This window comes from Eptatretus burgeri, chromosome 5, assembly GCF_056783735.1.
Source record: "Eptatretus burgeri isolate ZD-2024b chromosome 5, Ebu_testis_v1, whole genome shotgun sequence".
NCBI lineage: Eukaryota > Metazoa > Chordata > Myxini > Myxiniformes > Myxinidae > Eptatretus > Eptatretus burgeri.
This window is the reverse complement of record NC_140965.1, coordinates 31366281-31383082: the sequence shown is the minus strand read 5'-3', so window position 1 is coordinate 31383082 and position 16802 is coordinate 31366281. Positions and strand designations below refer to the sequence as shown.

The 16802-nt window shown below is 42.6% G+C and overlaps 1 pseudogene across 1 annotated transcript; it reads left to right on the top strand.

The window, feature by feature from the left end:
* Nucleotides 1-3850: 3850 nt before the first annotated feature.
* Nucleotides 3851-12056, top strand: LOC147026161 (perilipin-3-like; annotated as a pseudogene). The gene is made up of 5 exons (XR_015057908.1): nucleotides 3851-3908; nucleotides 9947-10142; nucleotides 10440-10522; nucleotides 11035-11259; nucleotides 11333-12056. The product of XR_015057908.1 is annotated as a perilipin-3-like (transcript).
* The last annotated feature ends 4746 nt before the right edge of the window (nucleotides 12057-16802 follow it).

Here is a 16802-nt window from a genome sequence, read left to right as displayed (position 1 = left end):
ATGATCCGCATAGTGATTTGGCACATGTTTTACGCCGGATGCCCTTCCTGACGCAACCCTGGTCGCCTCTTACGACACAGGGATATGGTACACCTATTTTTAACCGGGGTATACACCGGCCCAGTACACTGGTACTCATTTCGCCGACCTCGGAAGGATGACAGGCTGAGTGAACCCCCTGGTGTATTAATTCAGTGGCTCAACGGGGATTGAACTCAGGACCTTTTGGATCCCAAGCCACTGCCCTAACCACTGCGCCAACACACCAGGCTATGTATTAGTATTCAGACATTTATTGAATAATATATTTTATTTTATTTAGTAATAGAATTTAAAGCTAGATGCAAAATAGAACCTGTCCTTAAAAAAAAAGCAGTTTATTCCATACACTAAAAGTTTCTCAGCATGTTAAATATCATTTGAAAATTCCCCAAAATGCTTCCAGAGAGGACAATATGTTTTGACCATGTCAATATTCATGACCATGTCAACCTTACAATACATCAAAATTTATAGCCAGCAAGTAGTTTCCTTACAACTCGTGGCAGTTTAGGTGTTTCCGGAGAGGACACATTTTTGACGGACACATGTAAGGCAATCAGTGCAGGCCATGCAAATAGAAGGTTATTGGTGACACTCAAACTTTGTAGCATAATATCAGTGCAGGTATATACACACAATAAACGTTTAAAAAGACCCTTTATTTATATAAAAAAAAGAATTCTTCTACAATATGCATTTCTGGAGAGGACATTTTTTGACGGACGAACGGTGGGACATATTTATTGAGGGTGAAATAAATAATATGTTGTGGACATAGTACAGAAGAGGTATTAAATTGATGCAACAATAAATAAAAGTCCCAATTTCTGCTTGTATTTGTTTATAGCGAACGCAGTGAGCTTCATACTTAATGCGTGCATGTGAGAGAATAGGAAACAACAACAACAACAACAACAACAACAACAACAACAACAACACCACAATTCCCCTGGCGATTTGGAATCTGTGTCGTTGGATATGACCTTTTGCTTCCGGTTGTTTTTAAACGCTGTGCGGTGTATAAATACGATTGGGTTTTATTTCTATCTTGTGAATATTACTTAACGCGTGCACATGAGAGAATAGGAAACATCAAAAACACAATACCATGGCAATTTTGAATCCATGTCGTTGGCTATGACCCTTTTGCTTCCGTTTTTTTTGTTTCCGGTTTTTGTCATGGGGAATGATGCATGCCGGGAGATAAAGGCATCGTCGGAGACATGAAAGACCCAAATAATATCAGACATGGTGTGTATTTCCTCCACTGATTTTAATAAAGATATCTCCCGCATCATCAAAAAATACATTTTAATCGTGATTTACGTTTTTTGATCGCTGATCCCGAATCCAGGCCGAAGTAACCGGAAATTGCGTATACAGTTGTGAACAAGTTATAGGTAAAGTCAGAAGCGAATGTAAGAAGAATTCTACGTTCACTTCTCGGCTTTGCCTATTCCATATTACACTGTGAATGCAGTGTACCTGGAGAAAATGAGATAGCTATTTGTTAAAAAAAAATGGCAATTTTTATACCATTCTGCCAAAAATGACATTTTTTTGTCAAATAAAAAGTGGTCCAAGTTGTGCCATCACTCGTACCAACTACTGGCCCTAATGACGGAGATACTACAGCCTCTCATTTAACTATTTAGCATGCAAGGGTACAAAATACCACAAATTACCATGACTGTGAAACAGCCCACAGGCAAAAATGTTTTTTTAACCTTCTCGTTTTGTTCACCACCAAAAGCCCGAAACTAATGGGCGATTTGCAACAACAACAAAAAAACACATAAACAATATAGATACTGTTGTTCACTGCCTATGCGAATGAACGATTTGCAAATAGAGAAGAAAAAAAAAGAACAAATAAAGAATACAGATTCATTAATTACCTCTTGTTCACCGCATATGCGACCCGGAACTTCAACGACCAGACTTAGAGTGGACGTTGCAAACAGCGAAATTCAAAACACTTCGCGCTATGCAAATCAAAAGGCATCTGTTGCACACAGTACCGGTTTAATCACAGCACGGCCTTTTTACCTCAAACGTCATCTCTCTAAGCACCGCCCACAGACAAACCCCACCGTCACTTCCGGTCCCGATGACCTCACTTCCGGTTTACAAATGTATACATTCCAAAACGTAATATCGCCGCCATGTAATTAAAAACCTCATCACGGAGTACAAAACGTCCCCCGCTGTGCAATTCAAAACACCTCTCACCGCACTGGAGAATGTGGGGACAGGAACACTGCACTGCAAATGGTGGGGACTTGTAATACCCTCCCCACCGCACCTGGAGGTGGCGCTACACGATACACATTTACATAGAGAATGTGCATCCTCCTCATCCCCCCCCCGCCCCCCAAGGTAAAAACACCTATACATTCATTGTGGTCATGCTGATCCTCTGTAGCAAGTCTGGATGTAATTAGCAAACAAACAAACAAACAAACAACCCAACAAACAAATCAACAAACAAACAAACCAACCAACAAACAAACAAACCAACCAACAAACCAACAAACAAACAAACAAACCAACCAATGTCACCCGCAGGGTGACCCGTATCTTGCCAAAAGGTGACCACGTGTGACTTCTTTAAGGTCACACTGAGGTGAGCAGAGCTGCTATCCACCAGGAGCGACTCCTTGAGGAATATCTGCCTACGAGAGATTCCGATGAGAATCGTTCTACAGAGTAACCATGAAAAATATGTGTTTGCCTCATAACATCACCAAATGACATCATAATGTCTCAAGCTTGACATATATCGAAAGCACTCATCGAGGTGTTCAATTTGAGGTGCTACACAATATGGTTAGTAAAACTTGAAAATTTGACCTTGGGGTCAAATGTTTGACCTTAGGCACTAACCATGAAAGTCAAGGCCAATCGCCACCAAAAATTAATCAGCTGAGCGCCAGACCATGAACTATATTCCCATGAAGTTTGAAGACGATCCGATAAAAATTACTCAAAAAATAAGGGTTTCGTCGACTCCCCTGATTTGCGACAAAGTGACCTTGACCTTTGACCTTGACCTTCAAAATTTTGTGCGCTGAAAGGGACCTCTATAGGCCTCTGATATGCGAAGTTACAAAAATTTCCAATGATAACTGTGCTCTGCAGAATTTTTTATAAGTGATTACAGCGAAAAACAAAAAACAAAAAAAAAACATACAAGCTGACTAACATATCTTGCAAAAACTTCGTTTTAGCAAGATAACAAACAAACAAACCTACAAACAAACAAACCAACAAACAAGCAAACCCACAAACTTACAAACAAACAAACAAACCAACAAACAAACCTACAAACATGGGTTCATGAAGGAAATGAAGGATTTGTTTTAAATTTTCGGTCTTATTATTATTTTGCGTGTTGATTCACAAATGTCTGTTTTAGAAAACTTTGATTTCGCATTGTCATTCAAAATTTCATCAAAGGGGGTGGGGGGGGCGAAGACCCCCTTTTCGCTGAGGACACAGAACACCGACAGTCCGTCCCTACCTGAAAGTGCACAGGTGTTTATGGATCAAAGGATGCACAGGTGTGATTGATGCAGCGAAGCTCGTGTTTGAGTTCAGTACCTATAAAAAGAAACGCCACAAGGTGGGATGTTAGTTTCCTTTGCTTGGTTGGTTGGTTACCTGAAGGCTCCCCCCCCAGGCTCCCCCTAGGCTCCCCCCCAGGTTCCCCCCCAGGTTCCCCCCAGGCCCCCCCCAGGTTCCCCCCAGGTTCCCCCCCAGGTTCCCCCCCAGGTTCCCAGGTTCCCCCCCAGGTTCCCCCCCAGGTTCCCCATTTATTTTTTTGTGTAATGGCTGTCGAGGTTCACCCATCAGTCGGTCCCAAGGTGGGTTTGGTGTGTGTGTGTGTGTGTGTGTGTGTGTGTGTGTGTGTGTGGGTGTGTGTGTGTGTGTGTGTGTGTGTGTGTGTGTGTGTGTGTGTATGTGTGTGTTTTGTCACGAGTGGCAGCGACTTTGTATTGAATTTGATTGTGTTGTTCCCATGGGAACATGACGTTGATGATGCTGAAACTCCTGCAGGTTTTGATCTTGCTCCCTTTCCTTCTGTCATGGGAACTCCTAATATGTACATACAGCTTTGTGCAGCATGTTTGGTGTTCCTAGGGTTTGTGTTCCGTAAGCAAGCAGCTTGCTATCGCTGTGCAAGCTGCTCGGCAAGTGGAGGATTGAGAGGTGCTTCGTTCCGTTGAAAAAAAATGACCTCCATCGAGTGATTCAAAGCGACGCTACAACCGATGAAATGTTCAGAGGTGTACTCCAGTTTGTGTACACTGGTATTATTACAACTTGCATTTCATTTGTTTCCACGATTCATCCTAATGCTTCAATAACTGCAAACATGCTAAATCCATATTACAGCTCTCTCCTGTCTGTCTCTTGTTATTTTATTTTGTCTACCCCCCCCCTTCCCCCCTTCAAAATGCACCAGCACAGTGGTAGGGGGCTCCTTCTGATTTATTCTGATTCTCCATTAATTTATCTTTCCCTCTTCCTCACATTCTGTAGCTCCTGATTAAAAGCTCAATTCGTTTAGGAATGTTGTCGCAAGAGAATCAAGTAGACCTGTCGGTGGCCCACACAACATTGTTTAGATGAAGCCCGCCATGTTAACGGTTGCCAAGCACTCCATTTCATTTGAGTGCTTTGAATCGAGCAAGTTGTTTGCGAGGGAACATACCCCGAGCTGTTCATAGCCTTTGCCATCAAGTGCTCTAACCCGTGGGTTTGCAGAGGGGAACGTTTTGCGAATTGCGTTCAGCAGATTTTGTTTGCATTTGTACACATGATGGCTATTGAGCATAAATGCAAAAAAAATTAACTAGTTTTACATTTAAGTACCTTCACCTCTTCACCCCACTTTGTCTGAACACTCTTGGCCAAATTGACAAAAGGCGTTCAGCGAGTATTTTTCTGAACACACGCTTGACCTTTAAACGCTGATTTAAAACCATCGCACGTGCACAGCTAAATAGCAATTTACGAAGGGCACTGGCCGAATCGTATGTGAAATACCGCACCAACTATCTCCAACATCCAATTGAAGTGATGCACTTGCATAGAATGGCAGTGCCACACACTTGTTGGAGGGGATTCACCGCATCGCTCATCGCAAGTTGATCCATGTCATCTTGCATTAGATTCAGTAACCAATCTAATGACGACTCGGTTTGTACAAGTGACAAAACGAGCCGATTAGATTATTGTATTTTTTTTTGTTCCAGATCCGGCCTATTTGTGAGATACAAAACACAAACTGTTCAGCTCTGGTAGAGGTATGTGCTCTCCAGAGTACCGTTCCAATTTCCTTTGAGTTTATAAATAATATGGGCTGAATTTACAAAGGTCGTTTAAGCGTTTGTGTGTAGAATCGCTAATTGTGCAATCACCTGTTCAAAGTGAGTCGTGACTGTGGTTATTTCATGTGTGGTCAACAAGTAAGCAAGACACAAAATGTCATAGCCCCCCCCCCCATTGTTTCAGTAATTATGCTGTACGGAGTTAAAGGGCTAGCCCATATTTATGTACAACTAAAATGGCTGCCAGTCAGCCATCTTTGATCAGATCGCAAAATAAAGCAAAGTGCACGTGGTATGCCATCACATTCTGTGTCTGTCAAGTTTGAACAAAATTGGACCATGCATGTCTAATGAATGGTTGGGGACATGTTTAACAAAATGATGACCAGTCCGCCATTCTTGGAGCTGATCTCAAAGACACGCATCTGTGAGCCACCATTCATTCTGTGTGCCAAATTTCAACATAGGTAAATGTATGTGTGATATGGTTGAGGACCTGTTTGACGGTGGGTTTTTAGTTTTTTTTTTTTTTACTAAAATGGCGAGCAGTCAGCCATCTTTGATCGCATCGTGAAAAGTGTGCATATGTATACTATGTGTTGTCTTTGTGCCAAGTGTGAATAAAATCTGTCCATGTTGAGATGTTAGACGCTAAAATTGAGACCAAGTCCATAAGCTACCATTTGCAAGTCCATCAGGGGCTTAAATGTGTATATAAATTTAACAAAAAAACCCAAAACTTTAAATGTCGGTGAGGGCATGTTTGACTTTGAAGCAAGCAATTACATGGGATGGTAATTATGGATAATTGTAGTGCTTAATTGGCTTGAGGCTAGGAATCGGGCAGTTTGAGGATTTATGAAATCTTCTTCCTCTTTCGGCTTGCTCCCGTTAGGGGTCGCCACAGCGGACCAACCGTCTCCATTTCGCTCTGTCCTCCACATCTTCCATTGACACTCCAACCACCCGCATGTCCGCCCTCACCGCATCCATGAACCTCTTCTTTGGCCTTCCTCTTCTCCTCCTGCCTGGCGGCTCCATCTTCAACATCCTTCTCCCGATATACTCCGTTTCCCTCCTGTGCACATGTCCAAACCATCTCAAACTCGCCTCTCTCACTTTGTCTCCAAACCGTCCTACCTGCGCTGTCCCTCTAATATACTCATTTCTTATCCTATCCATCCTCGTCACTCCCATCAAGAATCGCAGCATCTTTTAACTCTGCCACCTCCAGCTCTGCTTCCTGTCTTTTTGTTAGTGCCACCGCCTCCAAACCATACAACATTGCTGGTCTCACTACCGTCTTATATACTTTACTTTCCCCTTCACTCTTGCAGCTACCCTTCTGTCACAAATCACTCCTGAAACTCTTCTCCACCCACTCCATCCTGCCTGCACTCTCTTTTTCACTTCTCTCCCACACTATCCGTTACTTTGGACAGTTGATCCCAAGTATTTAAACCAATCCACCTTCCCCACCTCAACTCCTTGCAACCGCACCATACCACCACCCTCCCTCTCATTTACGCACATGTACTCCGTCTTACTCCTACTGACTAACATTCCCCTTCTCTCCAGTGCGTACCTCCACCTCTCAAGGCTCGATTCAGCCTGCTCCCTACTCTCCCTACAGATCATGATGTCATCCGCGAACATCATAGTCCATGGAGACTCCAGTCTGATCTCGTCCGTCAACCTGTCCATCACCATTGCAAACAGGAAAGGGCTGAGTCGATCCTTGGTGCAGTCCGTCATTCCTACCGCACACCTCACCGCTGTCACACTGTCCTCATACATATCCTGCACGGTCCTCACATACTTCTCCACCACTCCAGACTTCCTCATACAATTCCACAACTCCTCTCTTGGCACCCTATCATAAGCTTTCTCTAAATCCACAAACACACAATGTTACTCTTTCTGGCCTTCCCTATACTTCTCCATCAACATTCTCAAAGCAAACATCGCATCAGTGGTGGTCTTTCCTGGCATAAACCCATATTGCTGCTCACAGATCGTCACCTCTCCTCTCAACCGAGCTTCCACTACTCTTTCCCACAACTTCATGGTGTGGCTTAACAACTTTATCCCTCTGTAATTTCCACAGCTCTGCACATCACCCTTATTCTTGAAAATCGGAACCAGTACACTTAATCTCCACTCCTCCGGCATCCTCTCACTTTCCAAGACTTTATTAAACAATCTGGTTAACAACCCCACTGCCATCTCTCCTAAGCACTTCCATGCCTCCACTGGTATACCATCTGGGCCAACCGCCTTTCCACTTTTCATCTTCTTCATAGCAGTCCTCACTTCGTCCTTACTGATCCACCCCACTTCCAGATTCACTATTTCCATATATATATATCTATATCTATCTATCTATCTATCTATCTATCTATCTATCTATCTCTCTCTCTCTCTCTCTCTCTCTCTCTCTCTCTCTCTCTCTCTCTCTCTCTCTCTCTCTCTCTCTCTCTCTCTCTCTCTCTCTCTCTCTCTCTCTCTCTCTCTCTCTCTCATTTTCTCCATTCATCAGCTCCTCAAAGTACTCCATCCACCTTCTCAACACACTCTCCTCGCTCGTCAGCACATTCCCATTTGCGTCCTTTATCACCCTAACCTGCAGCACATCCTTCCCAGCTCGGTCCCTCTGTCTTGCCAATCGGTATAAATCCTTTTCCCCTTCTTTTGTATCCAACTTCTCATACAGCTCGTCATATGCCTTTTCCTTGGCCTTTGCCACCTCCTCTTTTTGCTTTTCGACGCCACTCCTTGTACTCCTGCCGACTTTCTTCATCTCTCTGACTATCCCACTTCTTTTTCGCCAACCCCTTCTTCCTTATACTTTCCTGTACTTCCTCATTCCACCACCAAGTCTCCTTATCTTCCTTCCTCTGTCCAGATGTCACACCAAGTACCTTCCTAGCTATCTCCCTCACAACTTCTGCTGTCGTTGCCCAATCATCCCACCCATCTTTACCACCATCCAACGCCTGTCTCACCTCCTCCCTAAATTTCACGCAACAGTCTTCCTCCTTCAGCTTCCACCATCTGGTCCTTGGTTCAGCCCTCACTCTCTTCCTCAACCTCACCTCTAAAGTCATCCTACAGACCACCAATCGATGCTGTCGAGCTACATTCTCCCCTGCCACAACCTTAGTCACTAATCTCTTTCAGGTTGCATCTCCTACTTAAGATGTAATCCACCTGTGTGCACTTTCCTCCACTCTTGTATGTCACCCTGTGTTCCTCCTTCTTCTTGAAATACGTGTTTACCACTGCCATTTCCATTCTTTTTGCAAACTCTACCACCATTTGCCCTTCCACATTTCTCTTGTTGAGACCGTACCTCCCCATCACCTTCTCATCCTCTTTATTCCGTTCCCCAACATGTCCATTGAAATCTGCTCCAATCACCACTCTTTCATCCTTGGATACACTCTCCACCACTTCATCTAACTCACTCCAGAAATCTTCTTTATATTCATCTCACACCCCATATGTGGGGCATATGCACTGATGACATTCATCATCACCCCTTCAATTTCCAACTTCACACTCATCACTCGGTCAGACACTCTCCTCACCTCCAATACCCTCTTGACATGATCTTCCTTCAGGATTATCCCGACACCATTTCTCCTCCCATCCACACCATGGTAGAACAGTTTGAAACCACCTCCAATGCTCCTCGCCTTACTCCCCATCCACTTGGTCTCTTGTACACACAGTATGTCCACCTTTCTTCTCTCCATCATATCAGCCAACTCTCGCCCTTTGCCAGTCATCGTCCCAACATTCAGAGTTCCAACTCTCACCTCCACACCTCTACCCTTCCCCCTCTCCCACTGCCTCCGGACTCGCCTTCCCCGTCTCCTTCTCCTCCTTCGCCCAGCAGTAGCACAATTTCCACCGGTACCCTGCTGACCACCGGTACCGGTGGCAGTCGTTGGTAACCCGGGCCTCGACCGATCCGGTATGGAAATTCGTTTTGTTGTCCGCATAATGATTTGGCATAGGTTTTTACGCCGGATGCCCTTCCTGACGCAACCCTGGTCGCCTCTTACGACAAATCTTACGGATTTATGAAATCCCCTTCAGTATTACTCAAGTTTGTGTGCTTTCGTCTTCATCCTCCAGAGTTTTCGGAGGTCCCTGGCAGAGGATTTTTGGGTGCTCTGGGAAATGGGCGACCATCCTTTTATTGAAATATCTCATGCGAGATGTTTTTCTTTGTGCCCGTACATCACTTCTACTGACTTGTATTGCTCATGAACAATTGTCCCCTCTTTTGGCTGTGCTGAACAAAATGTTTGACGTCATTGAATCGTAACTTGGTTGCACACAACTAAACTGCTGTTAATCTCCCTTTGTAAATTGCTATCTTGATGGTCATTTAACTGTGCACATACAACAATATTTTTGTCACTGAGGGTTAGGCGTGTTGGCAAAACTCTGAACGCCTTTCGTAAATTCGGCCATTGTGAGATTTGAACCTCCAGTCCCAGCTTTATGAACAGTGCTTTGATGTGAACCCCAAATTCTTTCATTGTTCCTATTTGTAGAGTGTAGTGCAGAGATTGTATTCACTTCCTTTGCTGAATTCTGCTGTGGACGAGTTGGTTTGGGTTTACAAGCGAGGGAAAGAGTCGAAGCCTTTCCTTTGCTCCCTGGGAAATGCAGCAGAGCAGGGAGTTGTGCAAGTAACTACAATTGCCTCCAGTGGGATCCAACCAATCGCCAAGATTCTGCAACCACAAAGTAAGCAATTCTATACTGATCACCAACGCTGAAATGCTATGGCTGCTAAATGTTGGAATGTGTTTAACACTGCCACCAACCAGAATCTATGTAATGGTTGGAACATCTGCTAAAAGTCTGGGAGGTCGCTGGTCGAAACCCCAGGCCAAATCTTACCCGACTTTAAAAAAATGGTACTTGCTCCTTTAATGTTTAGGATTTTCGCAGTTGTGCTCGGTTGTAGATTGCAGAGGATTGGTGAGTTTTCTGGGTTTAAAGGTTGTGTGCTGTTGGTACATTGCAACTTCTATTCTGCAGTCAAGTTTATTGACGGGCTTGCATGCCAGGGCCTGGATTGTGTGGAAGCGAAGGTTCCCATCATGCACCAACACGTGACCAAGGTATTGAGGGAGCTGGTGTGTACGTTTTGCTTTATGGGTTAAATGTGTTTGTTTATAACCTGTACATTCAAGCTTTCGTTGCCTTTCATTGTGGCCATTGTCAGTTGGGAATGTAATTACCCCAAGGTGTTTTTTCTTTGGATAATTATGATGCTAGATTTTCATTATTCTCAGAATTAACACCATGTGTTGCATTAAATTCAATAAACCGAATTTGTTTGTTCACCTGAAGTTCTATTTTGCAGCAGTTCCACAAAAAATCTCCTGTATTTTTTGAGTTGTGCAATGTTTGCAGAAATTTAATGGTTTAAAACAAACGATTGTTTTAAATTTGAGGAAGCAGGGTTGGTTGGTGGTCTCCCTTTTGCCCTCTGGCAAAAAAAAAAGTCTCCATTGAATTGAGGATTTAAACTTTGATTGCTTTTGTTACTCATCATAAATTGTATAATGTTCCTGTGTGACTGCCTTTGAGCTGATAAAATAGTTGATGCTGTTTGGATATTTCCTCTTAGGTACTCTCTGCTACAAAGAAGAACTTGTCTATCACCTTGCGAAGTGCCCAGACCCACATGGGAATCTTCCTGGATTGGGTATGAAGCGATCCAAGCAGGTTGTATTGGATGCTACGGAGGCAGTGCTCAACTCGAGGATTGGACGAGCAGTTTTGTCTAGCGCAAACTCTATGCTTTCTCAAGCGGAGCAGTACATGGAACGATCCTTGCTGCATGATGAGTCAGGTAAGCCAGTGCTGCATTGCTGTGATGCAGTGCATTTATCTGGTGGCGAAACTAATGTCTGTGCACCTTGCAGAAGGAGAAGGCCATGAGGAGGTTTCGGTCCCAAGCTCATCGTCCGTTGCCTTTTATCCTCGGTTGGTTGCTGTGTCGAGCAAGGCTGGCTGGGAGGTCTACAAGAAGAGTGCCGTCATGATCCAGCATGTTGCAAGGAGCGGCCATGTCCATTTAACCAGTGCTCGCAAGGCTCTCGACACGGCATTTGATTTTGTCTTGCAGAAAACTTCAAACCGTGTTGTGGATGTAACGCACCAGGGCGAGCTTGATTCTGATCAATCTTCTGACCAAGTTGACACCACAACCAATGTGGAAGCTGAACTTCAAGCCAAATGAGTTTTGTGTGTTTGAAAGCCTGAACACTTTTTTGCTGTTTGTGCTGCTTCACATGGATTTGATTTTTGCCAAGGATGTATAAATGGAAATAAAATGCATTGTACAAGTGATTTGGCTGTCTTGCTACCCTCATGTTCACATAATTATCATTGGTATCCAAGAAGCAGACTTGTTTAAAAATGGTCTTTGCACTTTTGGCTTTTTGGAAACTTTCAATAGTAAAGATGTACCAGACAACACCACTAATATTTTAACCATGAGTCTGAAATTCCATCAATCTTTCTTTTAAAATTCCTGTACTGAATTTGCTGGACCTATCTGTTTCAACTGCATTGGTAATTTGCTCTGATTTAACTTCTGCAAATGGGTTCTCGGACATGGTTGCACTTTTTCTTTATTAATAAATGTATTTTTTTCTCTTCCCCCCTCCACCCCCCACTCCCAAATTCTTTCTTCAAGATGGTGATTTAAGAGGTTTGAAAAGGCTACCGTATACTCTAATTATTCAAATCCAGTTACAAAAAAATTGTGTTTAAAATCACACCAATGGGTTGTCTCTGAATTTGGGCAACTTTGATTTCTTCCTCGTAATAAAAATGCTGAATATAATGGATCTCCACCTGCTCGTGTGCAGTGATGCTCAAATACTTTCAATATTTGTTACTCCAACTTTTTTTGTTGTTCAGCTTAACTCGTGTGATCTGCCGGCTGTCGGTTGGATAGTGGCCACATCTTCCATTCTTTTCAAGTTTTTATTTATTTTTTCTTCTCGTCTTCACCCCCCCCCCAACCTTCCTCTCCTGCATTTAACAACCTCTCCCTCTTGGACCATGCTTGATGCTCCCAGACAGCATTGACATGGTTATTTTATTCCACCTTTCTGCCACATCATGGTATTTGACTTCAAAGTTCACCATAAGGAATGGCTGGTACACTTGTCATACTGACTCCGGGTATCGATAGCTATCATTTCTGATGGAAGGTGCTTGTTACCCTTGCTGAAGGATTTGGAGAGGGTATTGCATTTTGGTCCGTTTGTCCGCACAGAACTTTCGTGTTCTCCACAAAAAAAAAAAAAAAAAAAAAAAATTTCTTCTGAAGTGGCTGAACAGGAGAGAGAGACAGAGACAGAGAGAGAGGCCTAACTACAAATAGAGCGCCACACCGATGGGCGAGAGAAGCACAAAACTCACGTTCCAGCTTTCTTGGTCTGGGTTTTGGTAGGACATAGACAGTTGCCACTGCTGCTAGAAACATTGAGTGACTCAAGGCAGCCTTCAACTATGACCTCTCTGAGGATTACGGCAGCATAAAGCCTTCCTTCCATAAATCTGAGGAATAAAAGAAGCCTTCCTAATTTTCTCCATACAACTAATGCTTCAGTCTCACTGGCGTGAGGAAAACATGGCAAATTTCCCGGTTATTACCGGGTAGTTCACTTTGTGTGTATGTATGTATGTGTATGTATGTGTATGTATGTGTATGTGTGTGTATGTGTGTGTATGTGTGTGTATGTGTGTGTATGTGTGTGTATGTGTGTGTATGTGTGTGTATGTGTGTGTATGTGTGTGTATGTATGTGTATGTATGTGTATGTATGTATGTGTATGTATGTGTATATGTGTATGTATGTGTGTGTATGTGTATGTATGTGTATATGTGTTTGTGTGTGTGTGTATGTTTGTGTATGTATGTGTATGTATATGTATGTGTATGTATGTGTATGTATGTATATGTATGTATGTATGTATGTATGTATATATGTATATATATATATATATATATATATATATATATATATATATATATATATATATATATATATATATATATATATATATATATATATATATATATATATATATATATATATATATATATATATATATATATATATATCAATATATATATATATATATATATATATATATATATATATATATATATATATATATATATATATAGCCTGGTGTTGGCGCAGTGGTTTGGGCAGCGGCTTGGGATCCAAAAGGTCCTGAGTTCAAGCCCCGTTGGGCCACTGAATTAATACACCAGGGGGTTGACTCAGCCTGTCATCCTTCCGAGGTCGGAGAAATGGGTATCAGTGTATACCCCGGTTAAAATATGTGTACCAGATCCCTGTGTCGTAAGAGGCGACCAGGGTTGCGTCAGGAAGGGCATCCAGCATAAAACATGTGCCAAATCACTATGCGGATCATACGGATGATCCGCTGTGGCGACCCCTAATGGGAGCAGCCGAAAGAAGAAGATATATATATATATATATATATATATATATATATATATATATATATATATATATATATATACATACATACAGGAAGGTTATAGGTGAGTTGGTGATGACCCTCGGCCGTGGGGAGGAGGGGGGGGGGTTTAGACGGTCGTTTATATTTAATGGGATTTTACGGCCGCGGCCACTGTTGAGATTGATTACGATGGCCGCGGCCGTAAATCACTGTATATATGAATATATACATTATGATGGCCTCGATATATATATGAACATAAAAATAAGAGTACTCATCCTCATTGATGGAAAAAGCAAGCAAAATTATCCATCTCCAGTGGAAGGAAAAGCTCAAGTTAATCCATCAACTTCAATTATTTCATGGACTTTCAAAAGGTTAATTGCGTTGCATTTCGGATCGAACCACATCAGCTTGCTTTAGTCAGCGACTTCTATGTGATAAACATTTGTTTTTATCATGATAAATATTCTGTCGTGAGGAACAGGAAGCAGAACTTGGAGTGCCGCTGTAAAACATACAAGCAAACACTTTGCAAATTATCCAGGCAATCCCCAATTTCCCAACACAATGTGGTCTCGAAAATGTGTTCGTAAGCTGGATATTCGTGAACCGGAACAATAAACCTCTTTAAATAAATGTAGTCAGTGCTTCATTGGTTCCCGAACACAAATTGAACACTTAATTTTTTTTACATAAAAACGTGATGAAATGTACTTTCTAAATAAAAAATGGATATAGAAAAATGAATGCATTTGAGAAAATCGACATGTGTAGTCGAAGGGATGACGAGAGCGAACAAACTCGAGGGGTTTATGGTGAAGCAGGGTGGGTACCACTGTCTGTCATGGTGTTAAGGAACCCCGTGGAGAGAATGGCATGTGAAATGGTGAGAGTGTTGGAGGAAGCTCTTCTGAATGAGGTGTTAATTATGTTGTGAATGATTAATTAACTCTCGAGGTCAGATTTCCTGCATTTCATGCTCAGCAAGGTATGTTTGAAAAAAAAAAAAAACATGTTCGTATGAATGGATGGAACATTCAAAAGCCTGAAACAGTTATAAAATATAATGTTCAGATGGACAGATGTTTGGAAGCCGGGTGTTCGTAAACCTGGCACTGCCTGCATTTGGAATAAAAAATGAAGAGATGTAAAGATGTGTATATAAAACTACGAGTGGGGTATGCTTAAAAAAACCAAGACGTCTTAAAACAAAGATGCCAAGGTGAACAACGAATAGCCAAGATCTTGTGAAAAAAGCCAAGGAGTGGTCACACTGATGACAGCAGCTACACATCTCCCCATAATCATGATTGTTTATGCTCATGATACATTTTAAAAAAGAATATTAAATGTTTCTTTCACAACAGTGAACTATGATGGCATGAACTGTGAAGTAGATCAACTGGAGACATTTTTGTGATGCATTATCCTCCATAAGGTATTGGATGGAATACTCATTTAGAGGTCCCACCCACAAAATATAAAACTGTGACCAATAACTTATGAGTTGCGAAGCAGTAGATACATTGACTACTTGGGAGGATGGAACCGACAAGTGGAATTTCTGGCCTGGGCCCATGGACTAAGGCTTCAACGGATTACGCGACACTATATACCGTCCTTTCACTGACACAGAATATATCTGCTGTTGTGATGGGTCCTGATAGAAAAACTGTTATCACTCGAGACTCACTTGATCTCTATGAGAGAGCAGTGAAGATCCAAGAATCAGAGGGGAACACCAATTGGTTCTACGTGCAGGGGAGCTCCACATATGTTTTGCAGCCCTGCATGCACTAGGAAAGTACATCGAAGGCAGCGGTCTTGACACATTCACCATCGAAAAGGGCATCTATTCTCCAACAACACTGCGTCACATATATGGTGGGAAAGCATTCACGCGGGGTATCGAGTACCACAGAGTAAATGCCTTGGCATGCTACGACATGAAGTACGAGCAGCTTGATGCTGATGACACCTCAGTCATTGCACAACAGTGCCAACAGCTCCGAGAAGTTCTGCACAGTCGAAAGAAAGAAAGCACTACAGTCTTTGACAACATATGTGCAAGCTACACTGAGACTATCGACGAGAAGATGACAATATCAAATGATGGAGAAGTTGGTAAATTCCTCATGAATTATGTGCATCAAGTCGAGTGCCTACTACACTTAATCCGAGCGTGCAGACAAGGTGACTGGGAAGAATATTTGGCCGCCCTTGACAATCAGGTCAAGTATTTCTTTGCGCACGACCTGTACAAGTATGCCAGACTGATGCCATTTCATTTGGCTCAAATGAATGCACTGAAGACAGAGGACCCTGACACATGGAATGCACTTAAAGATGGTGACTTCTGTGTCAAGAAGACAGGAACACCGTTCTGCAACCTGTTTGTGGATTAAACCCTCGAACAAGAAATCCGAAGACTCAAGGTAGTGGGAGGGATCACAGGAATCACGCAAAATGTGTCTGCACTGACAGCACCAGAGTTGACCCGTATTGTCAGTGATTTCCGAAACCACTACACTTTGACCACTGATGCAACTCAACAAGAACATTATCAACTATCAGGAACAATAGCCCAGCGGTTCGCTACAAATGTGGATAAAATAAAACGTGGCCTTGAAGAACATTGCGAAACTAACCCATTCGCCACTGAAATGCAGTTGGTGAACATTGGGTCAATGATGGCTGTACCGAAAGTGCGAAAAGCGATATCCTGGACAGAGACTTGAAAGGGACGGATCGATATGAACAGTTTGTGGCTGACAGACTTGTAGATGCTTCTCCCGTTTCAATATGGGAGAGAATTGAGAAGATGAAGCTGAAAACACACAGCACGTGTGTGAAGAAGACAAGCTATGGAGTTGGAAAACAA